The sequence below is a fragment of the Panulirus ornatus genome, chromosome 5 (genome assembly GCF_036320965.1).
Source record: "Panulirus ornatus isolate Po-2019 chromosome 5, ASM3632096v1, whole genome shotgun sequence".
Classification (NCBI taxonomy): domain Eukaryota; kingdom Metazoa; phylum Arthropoda; class Malacostraca; order Decapoda; family Palinuridae; genus Panulirus; species Panulirus ornatus.
The window spans coordinates 33,777,467-33,794,241 of record NC_092228.1 but is presented as its reverse complement, the minus strand read 5'-3'; positions in this window follow the sequence as shown (position 1 = coordinate 33,794,241).

Genomic DNA, 16,775 nt, shown 5'->3' with positions numbered 1-16,775 from the left:
TATCACTACTGCACACTCTAACAGCAGGACACAGTAACATTGTCAGTATTATACACTAAACATCTTAACAATGTTACATCTTCACTACTGGACACACTCTGATATAGAAGACTGTCGTATCTCCACTACTGTGTACTGTAACAAAACTCTAACATCTTGTCACATTGTCACTACTATACACTCTAACATCAGAACATGCCGCATCATCACTACAGTATATGGTACATCAGATGACTTTCACATCTTTACTACTATACCCTCTAGTATCATAACACTGTCACATCTTCACTACAGTACACTCTCGTATCAGATCACTGTTGCATCATCATTACTGGACACTAACACAGAAAATTACATCATTAATTCATTATGATTCACATTCACTTTCAACTCTTTCCTTTCACATTCTCTGTCTATCTTATCTGTCTGTGTGTCTGTCTCTGTTTGTGTGTTACAGGGAGATAGTTTTACCTTTGTGTTATTTGCACCATGTCATTATTACTCCTATGTGTGGTGTGTGTGTGTGTGTGTGTGTGTGTGTGTGTGTGTGTGTGTGTGTGTATCTGGTTTGATCTGGTTTGATCTGGATTGACTGGGTTCACGGGGTATATAAGGCCGCTCCGGCTTGGAAGTCAGTCATTTCTTCTCCAGACATCATTGGGGATGGACGTCTTGATAATCGCTCAATATTACCCTCGTCTGAACGGGGTGAGGTGCCTGGACGAGGTGGATGTCATGAACATCATTCGGGCCACAAGTCGTCCCTTTGGCCGAGCATGGCGGTTTCTCTCTCTGTTTGAGTTTGAGGATTTCGTTCTTCGCCCTGGGGAAGGTATCATGTGTATCATTAACCTGGATTATACCTTGTGGGCCCCTGGATTACCTTACAGAGAGGACGAAGGCTGCCACGCCATAGCTGTCTGGAGAGGACTAGACGGCGAGTTTGTTGTTTTCGATCCTGCAGGAGTAGCCATTCCTCAAGGTATCCAGGAAGCTGTACTAAGGTCTGGAAGACCAACTGCTTACTTCCAGCATTACTGCCTACAGGGTTACTCAGTCAACTCGTGCACATATTATTGTATGGCGTTCATGGATTATACAGCCAAACACCCTGACATTGAAGGGGAATACATTCTTAATCTATTCTATGATTACATGGGCACCCAGTCTGACGAGAGGGCCGTGGACATCGTTCAAGAAATAATTGAGCAGGATCAAATAAATGTAAATATTTATGAAGAAAGACCTGCAATGTCCATGGTCCAAGGATGTTAAGAGACGTAACCTTCAGTTTATCTCTTTCTTTATAGAATGAAAGGAATTTTCTTTAATATAAAGAGACATTATTTTACCATATATTTTCCCCCCCGACGGTCGGCTACCTTTCCGTGGTGGGGGGGACTTCGTGGACTGTGCATTGGAGGCTCGTTTGTTTCCTTCGTACAGACCATGAACGAAAAGCCGACCATTTGAAAATAATTAGCAAAAATATGTTCTTATTTGTCTACTTTTGTCCCGGAGAAATAAAACAATCATTCTAGATTTCTATCACTACTGAAGCTAATGTGATGGTTGTCTCGCCATCCTAACAGGATCGGATCATTTCTAATGACGGTAGAGTCACTGGCGGTTGTCTGAGGATCCAAGAGTAGTGACCAAAGGTACTCAGTGCCTGGCGTTCCCTCCAGTTCGCCCTCAACCAAACATAGCTTTGTACCTTCGATGACCTTGGTCTATACAGGTGGTTTCCCTGAGCCTTACTAACTGAATTACAGGAGAGCGATCCCAGTATGCTCCTGTCACTGGGTAAGGTAATGGGTGGTTCTGATGTTGTCGAGCAATATACGCTCAATGGGGAGAAATTCACGATTTGATGGGATCAGGTAACCTAGTTAGTGTGTTTTCATGACGTCATGAGTAGTGGAAGCGGGGGCCTTTCCCAAAAAGGATACCAAGTTCCTGGCCACCACGGGACCTGTAATAACATAACTCATGGACGATTACGCGGAACAAGGTGGATGGCATCCGAACAAATAATGTTGAATAAGGCAGTTCATTCCAAAGGACTTGCACCAAGGTAAGTAGAGTGCTCAGGTTGGCCAGATGTTCCTCATGGATGCAGTACGTGTCCTCAATAAAGTTGGGAACACCTTATCATTAATGGTATGGGACAAGGGTCACAAGAACGCATGGACATCAACACCAGCTTCCCGTCCTGCTTGAGATGGCTGATAGATCGCTCATAACTAGTGATTTATATGTTATAAATAATCTTGCTGACGGGATCATAGTCAGCAAGATCGTCTACACCCCTTCTCCATCATCCCTCTCTGGGGTTTACATATTATCAAATAAATGCCTTAAACATTGTTCATAGATACGTACGTATGTTGTACAAAGACTATAAACGAAAGATAGGAAAGTGGCTGCCTCGTCGTGTGACTTGACCAACGAACAAACAAACGCACAAACGTTTTCTCGGAAACCTCCTGGATGGCTCTGTCAAGTGTCGTTTGACAGTAGATATGCGCGAGATTCAAATCATTGTTTACCAGAAACTTCACAATGGCCGGCGGATGTTATCCATGCGTTATATGCAAGGGTAGGAAAATCACCCATACAAAATCGCATTTTTCAGTTTTCACAGGACAAAGAGAGGTAAATTTTTTTTATATGAAATGGTGATATATCAATAAATATAAGCGTAGGAAATGAATCTACTGTTCTAGTAGTATTACAGACATTGGACCTTGTTGAAATGCTGGCTGGGATTTTCCATTGTGAATATATACATCACATATACTGAAGTTCTGAGGTTGACATTGACTATCATTCTGTCTTATAAATATTACTGATGATAACAGATGTATGAGACTGAGAGACGTCTTGAAAACTGTGGCATCCATCAAAAATAAGTCATCAGACGACTTGCATAAATATTTCAGAATTTGCAGCCATCACTTTTCCAAGAGGAACTATGTTAATGATTCCAGACTTTGTCATGCTGCTTGCCCTGATCAAAATTTAGAAGGTAAATCGGATATCATTTGTTTCATAACCTGATTTTCACCAAATATCTTTTCTTGGATTGTCGTTGTCATATATTTCGTATACAGTATATTTCACTTCATAAAAAAAAAAAAATCTATGCCAGTAAAGCATATGGTCACCATATTTTCATGTTTTACCCTCATTGGCAGATCCTGGCACTGGTGGATTTTACTATCATGATCATGATCGATCTTTTAGTACTATAACATTTTATTTATTCATTTTGCTTTGTCGCTGTCTCCCGCGTTAGCGAGGTCGCGCAAGGAAACAGACGAAAGAATGGCCCAACCCGCCCACTTACACATGTATATACATACACGTCCACACACGCAAATATACATACCTATACATCTCAATGTCCACATATACATATATACACATGTACATAATTCATACTGTCTCCCTTTATTTGTTCCCATCGCCACCTCGCCACACATGGAATAACAACCCCCTCCCCCCTCATGTGTGCGAGGTAGCGCTAGGAAAAGACACCAAAGGCCCCATTCGTTCACACTCAGTCTCAAGCTGTCATTTAATAATGCACCGAAACCACAGCTCCCTTTCCACACCCAGGCCCCACACAACTTTCCATGGTTTACCCTAGACGCTTCACATGCCCTGGTTCAATCCATTGACAGCACGTCGACCCTGGTATACCACATCGTTCCAATGCACTCTATTCCTTGCACGCCTTTCACCCTCCTGCATGTTCAGGCATCGATCACTCAAAATCTTTTTCACTCCATCCTTCCACCTAAAATTTGGTCTCCCACTTCTCCTCATTCCCTCCACCTCTGACACGTATATAATCTTTGTCAATCTTTCCTCACTCATTCTCTCCATGTGACCAAACCATTTCAAAACACCCTCTTCTGCTCTCTCAACCACACTCTTTTTATTTCCACACATCTCTCTTACCCTTACGTCACTTACTCGATCAAACCACCTCACACCACACATTGTCCTCAAACATCTCATTTCCAGCACATCCACCCTCCTGCGCACAACTCTATCCATGGCCCACGCCTCGCAACCATACAACATTGTTGGAAACACTATTCCTTCAAACATACCCATTTTTGCTTTCCGAGATAATGTTCTCGACTTCCAAACATTCTTCAAGGCTCCCAGAATTTTCGCCCCTCCCCCACCCTATGATTCACTTCCGCTTCCATGGTTCCATCCGCTGCCAGATCCACTCCCAGATATCTAAAACACTTTACTTCCTCCAGTTTTTCTCCATTCAAACTTACCTCCCAATTGACTTGACTCTCAACTCTACTGTACCTAATAAACTTGCTCTTATTCACATTTACTCTTAACTTTCTTCTTTCACACACTTTACCAAACTCAGTCACCAGCTTCTGCAGTTTCTTACATGAATCAGCCACCAGCGCTGTATCATCAGCGAACAACAACTGACTCACTTCCCAAGCTCTCTCATCCACAACAGACTGCATACTTCCCCCTCTTTCCAAAACTCTTGAATTCACCTCCCTAACAACCCCATCCATAAACAAATTAAACAACCATGGAGACATCACACACCCCTGCCGCAAACCTACATTCACTGAGAACCAATCACTTTCCTCTCTTCCTACACGTACACATGCCTTATATCCTTGATAAAAACTTTTCACTGCTTCTAACAACTTGCCTCACACACCATATATTCTCAGTACCTTACACAGAGCATCTCTATCAACTCTATCATATGCCTTCTCCAGATCCATAAATGCTACATACAAATCCATTTGTTTTTCTAAGTATTTCTCACATACATTCTTCAAAGCAAACACCTGATCCACACATCCTCTACCACTTCTGAAACCACACTGCTCTTCCCCAATCTGATGCTCTGTACATGCCTTCACCCTCTCAATCAATACCCTCCCATATAATTTACCAGGAATACTCAACAAACTTATACCTCTGTAATTTGAGCACTCACTCTTATCTTGTACAATGGCACTATGCAAGCATTCCGCCCATCCTCAGGCACCTCACCATGAATCATACATACATTAAATAACCTTACCAACCAGTCAACAATACAGTCACCCCCTTTTTAATAAATTCCACTGCAATAACATCCAAACCTGCTGCCTTGCCGGCTTTCATCTTCCGTAAAGCTCTTACTACCTCTTCTCTGTTTATCAAATCATTTTCCGTAACCCTCTCACTTTGCACACCACCTCGACCAAAACACCCTATATCTGCCACTCTATCCTCAAACACATTCAACAAACCTTCAGAATACTCACTCCATCTCCTTCTCACATCACCACTACTTGTTATCACCTCCCCATTAGCCCCCTTCACTGAAGTTCCCATTTGCTCCCTTGTCTTACGCACTTTATTTACCTCCTTCTAAAACATCTTTTTACTCTCCCTGAAATTTAATGATACTCTCTCACCCCAACTCTCATTTGCCCTCTTTTTCACCTCTTGCACCTTTCTCTTGACCTCCTGCATCTTTCTTTTATACCTCTCCCACTCATTTGCATTTTCTCCCCACAAAAATCGTCCAAATGCCTCTCTTTTCTCTTTCACTAATAATCTTACTTCTTCATCCCACCACTCACTACCTTTTCTAATCAACCCACCTCAAACGCTTATGCCACAAGCATCTTTTGCGCAAGCCATCACTGATTCCATAAATACATCCCATTCCTCCCCCACTCCCCTTACCTCCTTTGTTTTCACCTTTTTCCATTCTGTACTCAGTCTCTCCTGGTACTCCCTCACACAAGTCTCCTTCCCAAGCTCACTTACTCTCACCACTCTCTTCTCCCCAACATTCTCTCTTCTTTTCTGAAAACCCATAAAAATCTTCACCTTCGCCTCCACAAGATAATGATCAGACATCCCTCCAGTTGCACCTCTCAGCACATTAACATCCAAAAGTCTCTCTTTCGTGCGTCTATCAATTAACACGTAATCCAATGACGCTCTCTGGCCATCCCTCCTACTTACATACGTATACTTATGTATATCTCGTTTTTTCAGCACATAAATCTACAAGCTCTTCACCATTTGCATTTAAAACACTGAACACTCCATGTATACCAATTATTCCCTCAACTGCCACATTACTCACCTTTGCATTCAAATCACCCATCACTATAACCCGGTCTTGTGCATCAAAACCACTAACACACTCATTCAGCTGCTCCCAAAACACTTGCCTCTCATGATCTTTCTTCTCATGCCCAGGTGCATATGCACCAATAATCACCCGTCTCTCTCCATCAACTTTCAGTTTTACCCATATCAATCTAGAATTTACTTTCTTACACTCTATCACATACTCCCACAACTCCTGATTCAGGAGTAGTGATACTCCTTCCCTTGCTCTTGTCCTCTCACTAACACCTGACTTTACTCCCAAGACAAATCCCAAACCACTCTTCCCCTTTACCCTTGAGCTTCGTTTCACTCAGAGCCAAAACATCCAGGTTCCTTTCCTCAAACATACTACCTATCTCTCCTTTTCTCACATCTTCGCTACATCCACACACATTTAGACACCCCTATCTGAGTCTACGAGGAGGATGAGCACTCCCCGCGTGACTCCTTCTGTTTCCCATTCTTTAGAAAGTTAAAATACAAGGAGGGGAGGGTTTCTGGCCCCCTGCTCCCGTCCCCTTTAGTCGCCATCTACGACACGTGAGGAATGCGTGGGAAGTATTCTATATATATATATGGTAGATGATGATAACAATAGTAATACTAATAATGATAATATCAATAATATCAGGAATGATGGTAATAGAAATGATAATAATTGATAATGATAATAATATATAATGATTATGATATCAGTGATGATATTCATAATAATAGCAATGGCGAGGTAGCGCCCGGAAAACTGACAAAAAAGGCCACCACGTTCGTTCGCACTCAGTCTTAGCTGTCATGTGTAATGCACCGATACCACAGCTCCCTATCCACATCCATGCCCCACAGACCTTTAAATGGTTCACCGCAGGCATTTCACATGCCCTGGTTCAATCCATTGACAGAAGGACGCCCTTGTTGATGGTGTTTTTGTACTTGAAAGCAACATTACAAGAATTGTTTAAGAACATGTCTTAGATGAGATCAGTTGGGAGAATAGGACAACACTTAACCTTTCGATTTATCCTTATTTGTCACATATTTGTTACCAGAAGCATAAAATGTCTTCCTACCTTTCCAGTAAGCTTTATTGTGAGGGAGGAAGAATTGTATTTTTCATGCCTTTAACCTTTACACATTCATAACCCACTGACTCTCGTGAGCAATTGAGGTTGCGCCACAATCAGAAGCCGGGTAGGTGATGAAGTGAGGGCTTCTTCGACGAGGCTGTACTCTTACACTCGTCGACTGACGATGGCATACAGCTGCACCGAAGGGTTAGTCGGGTAACACCAGCATTGTCCTTCCATCAAATATATATATATATATATATATATATATATATATATATATATATATATATATATATATATATATATATATATATATATATATATATATATATATATATATATATATATCCCTATATATATATATATATATATATATATCCCTATATATATATATATATATATATATATATATATATATATATATATATATATATATATATATATATATATATATATATATATATATATATATGTGTGTGTGGAAATAAAAAGAGCGTGGTTGAGAGAGCAGAAGAGGGTGTTTTGAAGTGGTTTGGGCACATGGAGAGGATGAGTGAGGAAAGATTGACCAAGAGGATATATGTGTCGGAGGTGGAGGGAACAAGGAGAAGAGGGAGACCAAATTGGAGGTGGAAAGATGGAGTGAAAAAGATTTTGTGTGATCGGGGCCTGAACATGCAGGAGGGTGAAAGGAGGGCAAGGAATAGAGTGAATTGGAGCGATGTGGTATACAGGGGTTGACGTGCTGTCAGTGGATTGAATCAAGGCATGTGAAGCGTCTGGGGTAAACCATGGAAAGCTGTGTAGGTATGTATATTTGCGTGTGTGGACGTATGTACATGTGTATGGGGGGGGGGGGTTGGGCCATTTCTTTCGTCTGTTTCCTTGCGCTACCTCGCAAACGCGGGAGACAGCGACAAAGTATAAAAAAAAAAATATATATATATATATCCCTGGGGATAGGGGATTAAGAATACTTCCCACGTATTCCCTGCGTGTCGTAGAAGGCGACTAAAAGGGGAGGGAGCGGGGGGCTGGAAATCCTCCCCTCTCGTTTTTTTTTTTTTTTTAATTTTCCAAAAGAAGGAACAGAGGGGGCCAGTTGAGGATATTCCAAAAAAGGCCCAGTCCTCTGTTCTTAACGCTACCTCGCTAACGCGGGAAATGGCGAATAGTTTAAAAGAAGAAAAGAAAAAGATATATATATATATATATATATATATATATATATATATATATATATATATATATATATATATATATATATATATCCCTACGCTACCTCGCAAACGCGGGAGACAGCGACAAAGCAAAAAAAAAAAAAAAAAATATATATATATATCCCATTCTATCTCTCTATCAATATCAATCGGTTCCTGTCTCTCTCTCTCTCTCTCTCTCTCTCTCTCTCTCTCTCTCTCTCTCTCTCTCTCTCTCTCTCTCTCTCTCTCTCTCTCTCTCTCTCTCTCTCTCTCTCTCTCTCTCGATTTCTTTCTTCTCTCACCCTTTGTATCTCTATCGATATCAATCGCTTTCCTTCTCTCTATCTCTCGCTTTCTTTCTTCTCTCTCCCTCTCTATCCCTTTCAATATCAGTTACTTTCCCTCCCCCACCTCTCTCTCTCTCTCTCTCTCTCTCTCTCTCTCTCTCTCTCTCTCTCTCTCTCTCTCTCTCTCTCTCTCTCTCTCTCTCTCTCTCTCTCTCTCTCTCTCTCTCTCTCTCTCTCTCTCTCTCTCTCTCTCTCTACCGCCCTCTGTCTGTCTGTCTGTCTGTCTGTGTGTCTTTCGGTTGTAGTGAAGATGAGCATGTAGGGAAGTTGGCCTCAGGTCAAACCCTACAACAGGGTTGTAGTTCCGCTGTGCATTTGTTGAGGGTTGAAGGTGACGTATGGTTCAAGGTGTAGTGAAGATGCGTTGAAGGGTGTCTCCTTCTGCAGTGATGACCATGGCTGGCTGTACTAGTGTTGCAGGGGGAAGGATCATATTGTTGCATATTACTCGCGAAATATGGCGGGTTTATAAATCTATCTTCACACTAACGCCCTCTCTAAGTGTGTCTGTGGTTTACATACCTTCCAACCGGCTGTGACATGGCTGGCAAGTCTGCAGTATCTAAAGCTCAGCGCTTGAGAAATGGGAATGATGAATATCACACGTAGGGAAGTAATACAAGAAGGGAAGATGTCCATCCGCCCGGCCGCACACGTCTCTCGTAGACGTGTCGCCATCATCACACCTGACGGACCGACAGACAACTCCAGCCACCACCCTGGCCAACACCTCCACCACCACCACGATCCTGGGAGCAAATGTTCTTCGTTTCCATCGCTTTCCTGTTTAATCATTCCTTGCCATTTCTTCCTTATATCATTCCGACACATGCGGGTCATCGCGAAGTCCCAAGCAGATGGCAGATTGAAGAGGCGACGTCGGGGAAAACGTTGAATTTCTATACTCTTTAGTTCATTGACCAGTACCCACATTGACCAGTTCATTGACCAGTACAACACATTTACGTGACATGACATATTCATTACTACCTAATGTTCATTATTTGTTTACTGCACCCTTTTCTTCTTGACTGAATTGATTTAACTTCCTTATCGTATGTATCGTTAACCACACAAGGTTTTAGTTATTCCTGGTCATTTAACGAGTTAGATGTGTCCAGGTGTGAAGGTAAGAGGCAGCCAAGAGGGTCCCGGGACAGTCAAGTAGGACCACTGGTCATGGCTGTTCCCTAATCACTTCTGTCTACCTACACTCACCCATGCCCTCCAGTGTCCATTTTCTCATTACTCCCCTCTCCCGTCCTTCGTCCCTCCAATATTGTGTCTGCTTCCTCGCATCATAAACTTTCCTCACAGACCTTGAACAGCCTCCAAGTACGAGTTTTTCGTTTCCATTTCAAAACTAGACACGTTTTATAGAAAAGCAAGCTGCTGCACATGAGTCATAAAGAAGGCCCCAGCATTAAACCTAATCCTGACGACGCACCCGCAACTCAAAGCGTGTTTACCAGCAGCTTTATCGCTCTTATGACCATCAGCTGACATTTATGCATGTATGTTAGTATATATATGTATACGAACAAAGTGCATATGAACGCGCACCTTCATAGAACATACTAACCTCCAACAGCCAGGAGGCCCATAGCCTAACGGTAGCATTCCCGCCTCTTACACAGGGGTCCCGGGTTCGATCCTGGCTGCTGGAGGTTTGTATGTTCTATGAAGGTGCGTGTTCATATGCACTTTGTTCCTATTCATATACCTCCGCGTTGTACAGTTAGGTTCGGTAAAATGCTATCTGCTGGCTATGTGCGCCTTTGGGAAATGACGGGTGTAGACCCCGTTGCTCACCAAAGTGAGACGAAGGGTATTCGAGTACATAGTATTCGAATAGCTATCTCCTATTTTGCCAGGCCCATACCCTAGCGGAAGCATTCCCTCCTCTTACACAAGGGTCCCGGGTTCGATCCTGGCTGTTGGAGGTTTGTATGTTATATGTATGTATGTATGTACGATGTAGATAAGTAAATGAGTAAGTATATATACTTATATAAGTATACTTTGACTTAGCGACTATAAACAGTTAAAGATCATTAAGTAAGAACCCGTGTCAAGGCAAAAATGCAACCATACAATTTTTCTTTCTGTTCAACTTCCTGGCTGGCTATTAGACTCCTCCTCACATGTATTGTAAAAATGGATGTGGATGTGCTGAGAGAGGCAGCTGATCATTAAGTGGTCAAGGTAAGGGTGAAGATGTGTAGAGATTTTCGGAAAAGAGGAAATAATATGAGTGAGAATAAGGTGATGAAATTAAGTGAGCTTGGACAAGAGACTTGGGTGAAGACATGCCCGGGGAGACTGAGGGCAGAATAGCAAAATGTGAGAGTGAACGAAGCCATGGTAGTGGATAAGGAACGGGAGGTATGTATTCAGGGAAACAGTTCTGGCATGTGCAAGAGAAATATGTGGCATGCAAAAGGTGGGAAGTGGGCAGGTGAGAAAGGGTATTGAGTGATTTGATGAAGTAAAGTTGCTTATTAAAGAGAAGAGGGAGGTGTATGGGCGCTATCTAAAGAGAGGAGTGAAAGTGATTGTTGGATGTAAAGAGAAAGAGCAAAGACGTCAGGAGGAATATGCAGTACTGAGAAAAAGAGAAAATAAGTGTTAGTGTGAGCAGGTATCAGCAAACTTCAGGGAAAAGGAAATTACTATTATAACTAATGGGAACATCGGTGAAGGGGCAAACTGGGTAACAGGTAGTGATGAGGTGAAGAGGAGGCGGAGTTACTTATCTAAAGAAGTGCTGAATGTGTTTGATGACAGGATGGCAGATTTTTCCTTCCTTCCTTTTCTTTCCTTCCTTTGGAGGAGTATGAGAAGAGAGAGTCATAACAAGTGGCTTGGTGAAGAGGGAAGAGGTAGTGAAAGCCTTACGCAAGACTGTTCCAAGGCGGCCGTAGTGGATGATACTGCGGTTGAGTTTTCAACAAAGGAGACGGGATTGTTCATTGGTTAGGAGGCTTAATGTATATACGGCTCACGCTGTAGCAGCATATGATGATTGTCAGAATCCTATCTAGTGTTACTGTATTAAGGCAAGGGGAACAAAAGTGAATATTTGAATTGCAGAGGTACAAGCTTGCTGCGCGTACCTGCAAGTTCTATCAGCGAGTAGATACTGAGAGGGTGGTGGCATGCTTAGAGCTTCAGACTGGGACGGGAAAATGTGGCTCCAGGAGAAATAGAGAATGTCTGGATCGGGTGTCTGCTTTCACGAATGTGTACGAGAAATACTTAAAGAAACAGAAGGATTTGTATGTGGCGTTTATAGATCTAGAGAAAGCATATGATAGGGTTGAGAGAGATATCCTGTAGAAAGCTGATAGAACCAAGGAAGATTTTTTATGAAATGCTTGAGTGCAAGTAGGAAGAAGGAAGGGTGAGTGATTTCAGCTGAAGGTGGGTCTGCGGTAGAGGTGTATGATGTCACCATAGCTGTTTAATTGTGTATAGACAAGGCAGCACCGGAAACAAACAAAGGAAATGGCCTCATTCACTCGCATCTACTATCTACCTGCCAAGTATAATGCATCAAAACCATAACCCTATAAGTGCGTCCTCGCCCTGTATACCCTTACGTGGTTTCCCTCGACCACTTTATACGCCCTGATTTGGCCCTTCGACATCACTCCAAATCGCTCTCTCCTTTGCATGCCTCTTACCCATCTGCATGTTCGGGCCCACTACACCCAAAGCCCCATTCACTCCATCCTTCCATCTACTTCGTTTACCTGTTTTTCAAGTTATGTTTACTTCAGAAATGTATACCCATATTGTCATCCTCTCCTTATGTCCTCACCATTTTATCATACATCCCTCAGCTCTCATACATACTCCTCTTACTACCTCACCTCTCTCTTACCCTATAATTTCTTGTTTGAATAACCCTCCTCACACCACATATTGTCCCCAATATTCTACTTCCAACACATTCACCCTCCTCTGTCATCTGTGGCAACAAGAAAGGTATGGTTGACGGAGCTGAAGATGGGTGCGCAGAGGTGATCTGAACATACTGAGAGAATGAGAGAGGAGAGGTTGACAAAGAGGATATATGTGTCTGATGTGGAAGAGAAAAGAAGAGGAAAATAGAATGGGATGATATGTAACAATTAAGATAATTATCAGAAGATTATATATGATTTAATGAATTAATTTATGATGATTCTGTGAACGACTGCCAGTTTCGAGGGTCATTGTTAATGCAGGATAAAGAGCAGTGCTTACTGGAATGATACTCTCCAACTCTAAAGGCTTCATAATGTGTTAACATAAAGAGTCATGCAAAATGTAACAATATAGGATCATAGATATGTGTGATGTATGTCAGTATAGATATTCACAAGCATCATTCCACAAACAACATCTGTGCGAGTTCACATGGCTGCTGTTTGCATACGACAGTGTTTCCTTTACTTGGATATCCTAGTCAAATATAGCCAAGCCATCTTCACAATAGTTTACGACAACTTCTTAAGTTGGAATGGAGTTTCCCCCTTAAAAGAGCGATGGTATCGTCAACTGTGGACGTGCCTTGTGTTATGTTCCCTCGCAAGGCTTGGTGGCTGCCTCCACACATGCTGACGGTATGTGGTCTGTATCTGTTGGTCTCTATGATATTCCTTAATGTTGCATGGTTCCTCTCTCTCTCTCTCTCTCTCTCTCTCTCTCTCTCTCTCTCTCTCTCTCTCTCTCTCTCTCTCTCTCTCTCTCTCTCTCTCTCTCTCTCTCTCTCTCTCTCTCTCTCTCTCCCATTCTGTCTACGTACGGTATCTGTTAATCTAGCCGGCCACTAGAAATACCGTCTGTAGAAATTTAAAGTTTTATTTAAACACATTATCCTTCTACTTGTAATCGTGTAAATATTATTAGACAATACTTGTGTAGATTCTTTTTCAGTGATACCACTCTACAGGTCACCAAGAGTTTGTATACCAATCATTTCAGACATACACAAAAAGCACAATGGCCCAGCCCTCTGGCTAAGGTAATCTCTCAGTGCACAACAGATATCATGACATCAGTGTATCTGTGATATGTGATATTGTTGATGCGGACCAAACATGGTTTGGTGAGTATACCAGGCGCAGCAGTTACGTTGTTAATAATGGATCTATTCAAGCCGCAGCTTTTCTTGGTGGCAAATGAAATATGTCCAGTTTTCTTATGAACAAGAAATATTCTTACATTGGGTTTGCTCAAGGGCTGTAAGTGGACCCAATAATCAAGACGACTAAATGATGCTAGGAGGCATTTACGTGCATGGTATAGTTGTGATCAAGACCAGTTGAAAAAGAAAGAAAGTAAAAAGAAGAAAGGCGCATGAAGGATGCGGGGCATTATAGGAAGATAAGAAAAATATGATATTGGGTGATGGTGCAGCTTTATAGATAAGATGAAGAAGAACATTAATCACACAGCAGACTTCTGTTAAACAGATAACGAAAACCAGAGAATGGGTCAAGTATAGCACAAAGGAGTAGTGTGTCATAAACTTATACATCTGGCAGTACAGCACCCCATGTCTTAGAATCTGGACCTGATATATGTGGAGATATATCCAGCAATAGTAAGACGTGTTCTGGTTGTTAGTAACTCATTAACTGAACAGATTATTATTTCTTTAGTACAGCCTCCCTGAAGGATCAGTGAGAATGTGATGATATTTTCCTGCTGCTGATTCAAGTTATAATCCGTTGAAATTTCTCATCATTCAGTTGAGACTCTGTTAATGTGTGTCAGTTCCTTGCATGTGGTAAATGTGTCCATTCGTTTTTAAACATACGTGGACTTACGTTTCACGTAATTTGCAAATTTCTTTATTTTAGTGGGTAAATTCATATATTCACCTAAACTTGCTCTTGATCGACTACTGGGCGACGTTCAAGTGTCCTTGTATGGACACTGTATGGCTAGTGTACCTTCAGTGTGAGTGTTGTGTTGACACGGGGGTGGATACCCTGGGCGGGCAGTGTAGCCCTAGCGGGAGTGTTGTGGAGTGTGGAGGTGTAGGACGACACATGTTGTCTTAATATTTCATATATTACTCTGATGTCTTCCCTGTTTGCTCAGTGATTGAGCTTTTGATAGTTTTATGCAATATATACCATGCTCTTAAGTTGGTTTATGGAACTCAACTGTGTACTTGGCATTCAGGTGAGATGATAATCAATTCAATATCAAACACGTAACTACTGTTAGGTATACTCGAGTTAGAGTATAATGGACATCAAACGCCAGGGAGGAGCCTCCGCCACCCTGAGTGTCCACTACAGTTCCCAGTTACGTCATGGTCAATATGCCAGCACTCACCGGGTCTCCAGCCTTATCAGGAGCTGACCACTCTCTCTGTGTCTGGCATCACAACGTTGATGGATTCATATCGTCTTTGTCTCGATGTTACTTTGAACTCTTTATAAGCATTATGAGCATATGCTCATGATGAACTTGTGGTAGTAGTAGTAAACACGTCTATCCATTCCTCCACACCAAAAGGAATATATGTATTACTATTACCGTTGTCATACTACCTGTGGACCCCTTATCTAGGGGCTCCTGCAGCTTCAAGGTTGCGTTGCACTCAGTAGCAGGGACAGGATGGAATCCTATGAGACAATTTTTTTTCGTGAGACTGTACTATGTTTCCTTAGGCGACGATGACACATATCTTCACCAAGAGTGACTTTTGATTCTTTTCTCCGCTGTGTAGCCAAAACTAAGAGAAATACAGTAAAATACACACACACACACACACATACACACACACACACACACAGAAACACACACACACACACACACACACACACACACACACACACACACACACACACACACACACACACACACACATCTCCTTTGTTCTACTAAGAGGGAATAGAGAAGGTAAAGATAAAACCAAGAAGGAAGGATGAAGATGAGAAGAAATCAATCAATAAGGAAGGATGAAGATGAGAAGAAATCAATCAATAAGGAAGGATGAAGATGAGAAGAAAACAATCAATAATTCCCTGCCCACCGTCACCACTCCCTCCCTCCTGCCTCATCATAAATCACTTTAAGTTTTACGATTCCCAGTGAGAAAAGGGAAGGGAAGGGAGAGACTGTGTAGAGGTAAAGCTATACAAAGGAGGAGAGGTGTGTGTGGTGCAGGTATGTTAAGACCAGCAGCCCGGCAGCTTAGTTATAATGAGAGAGAAAGTAAGACCAGCAATCTTGACACACAGGCTGGAAGATGGTTTCCAGCATCACTTTAACACTCTTAAGTCGGGATGACGGTACTTCCCTGGGCGGCTGGTGTCCACACATTACTGACACGGAGGATGTAAGATGGTTCCGGGTACCACTGTAACAGTCCTAAGTCGGGATGGTAGTACCACCCTGGCCGGTTGCTGACTATAACCTACTATGTATAAAGTTCTGCTGCTGTTATGTGTTGTCCCCAAGGTGGTTTAACATATACAGTACAATATCATTACATGGTGAGAGGTGTTACAATTGCCACTGGAAATTGTGGTGTAGAGTTAATGTCTGCCGGAAGGAACTGAAGTTGAAAAGGTAACATGTTGAAGAAATAACAAAAAAATGACAGGGATTATAAAATGCATGAAGAAAAACAAGTAAGAGGAGAAAACGGAAAGTGGATGGAAGTAAACGTAAAGTCGTTACGTGTGAGAAATGGAGTCTGAATGCAGAATGTGGCTGGATGGAAAGATGAAGTTACTGAGGTTTGAATATTGGAGGAATACTGCAGCAAGGATGGAGAAGGATGACTCAGGCACAGGAGGCTGGAAGAACAGGCAAGTTGCCCCAGCAATAAGGAGAGTAAAGAAAGGAATATATTTCACATGTTAAGTTTGGCAGATTGTTGAAAGAAGCAGCGGAATATACGTTGTTGTATGGCAGTAAAACATGGATCTGCTGGAGTAGAAAGTCTTTCACAGGACAGGTAACTAGGGCGA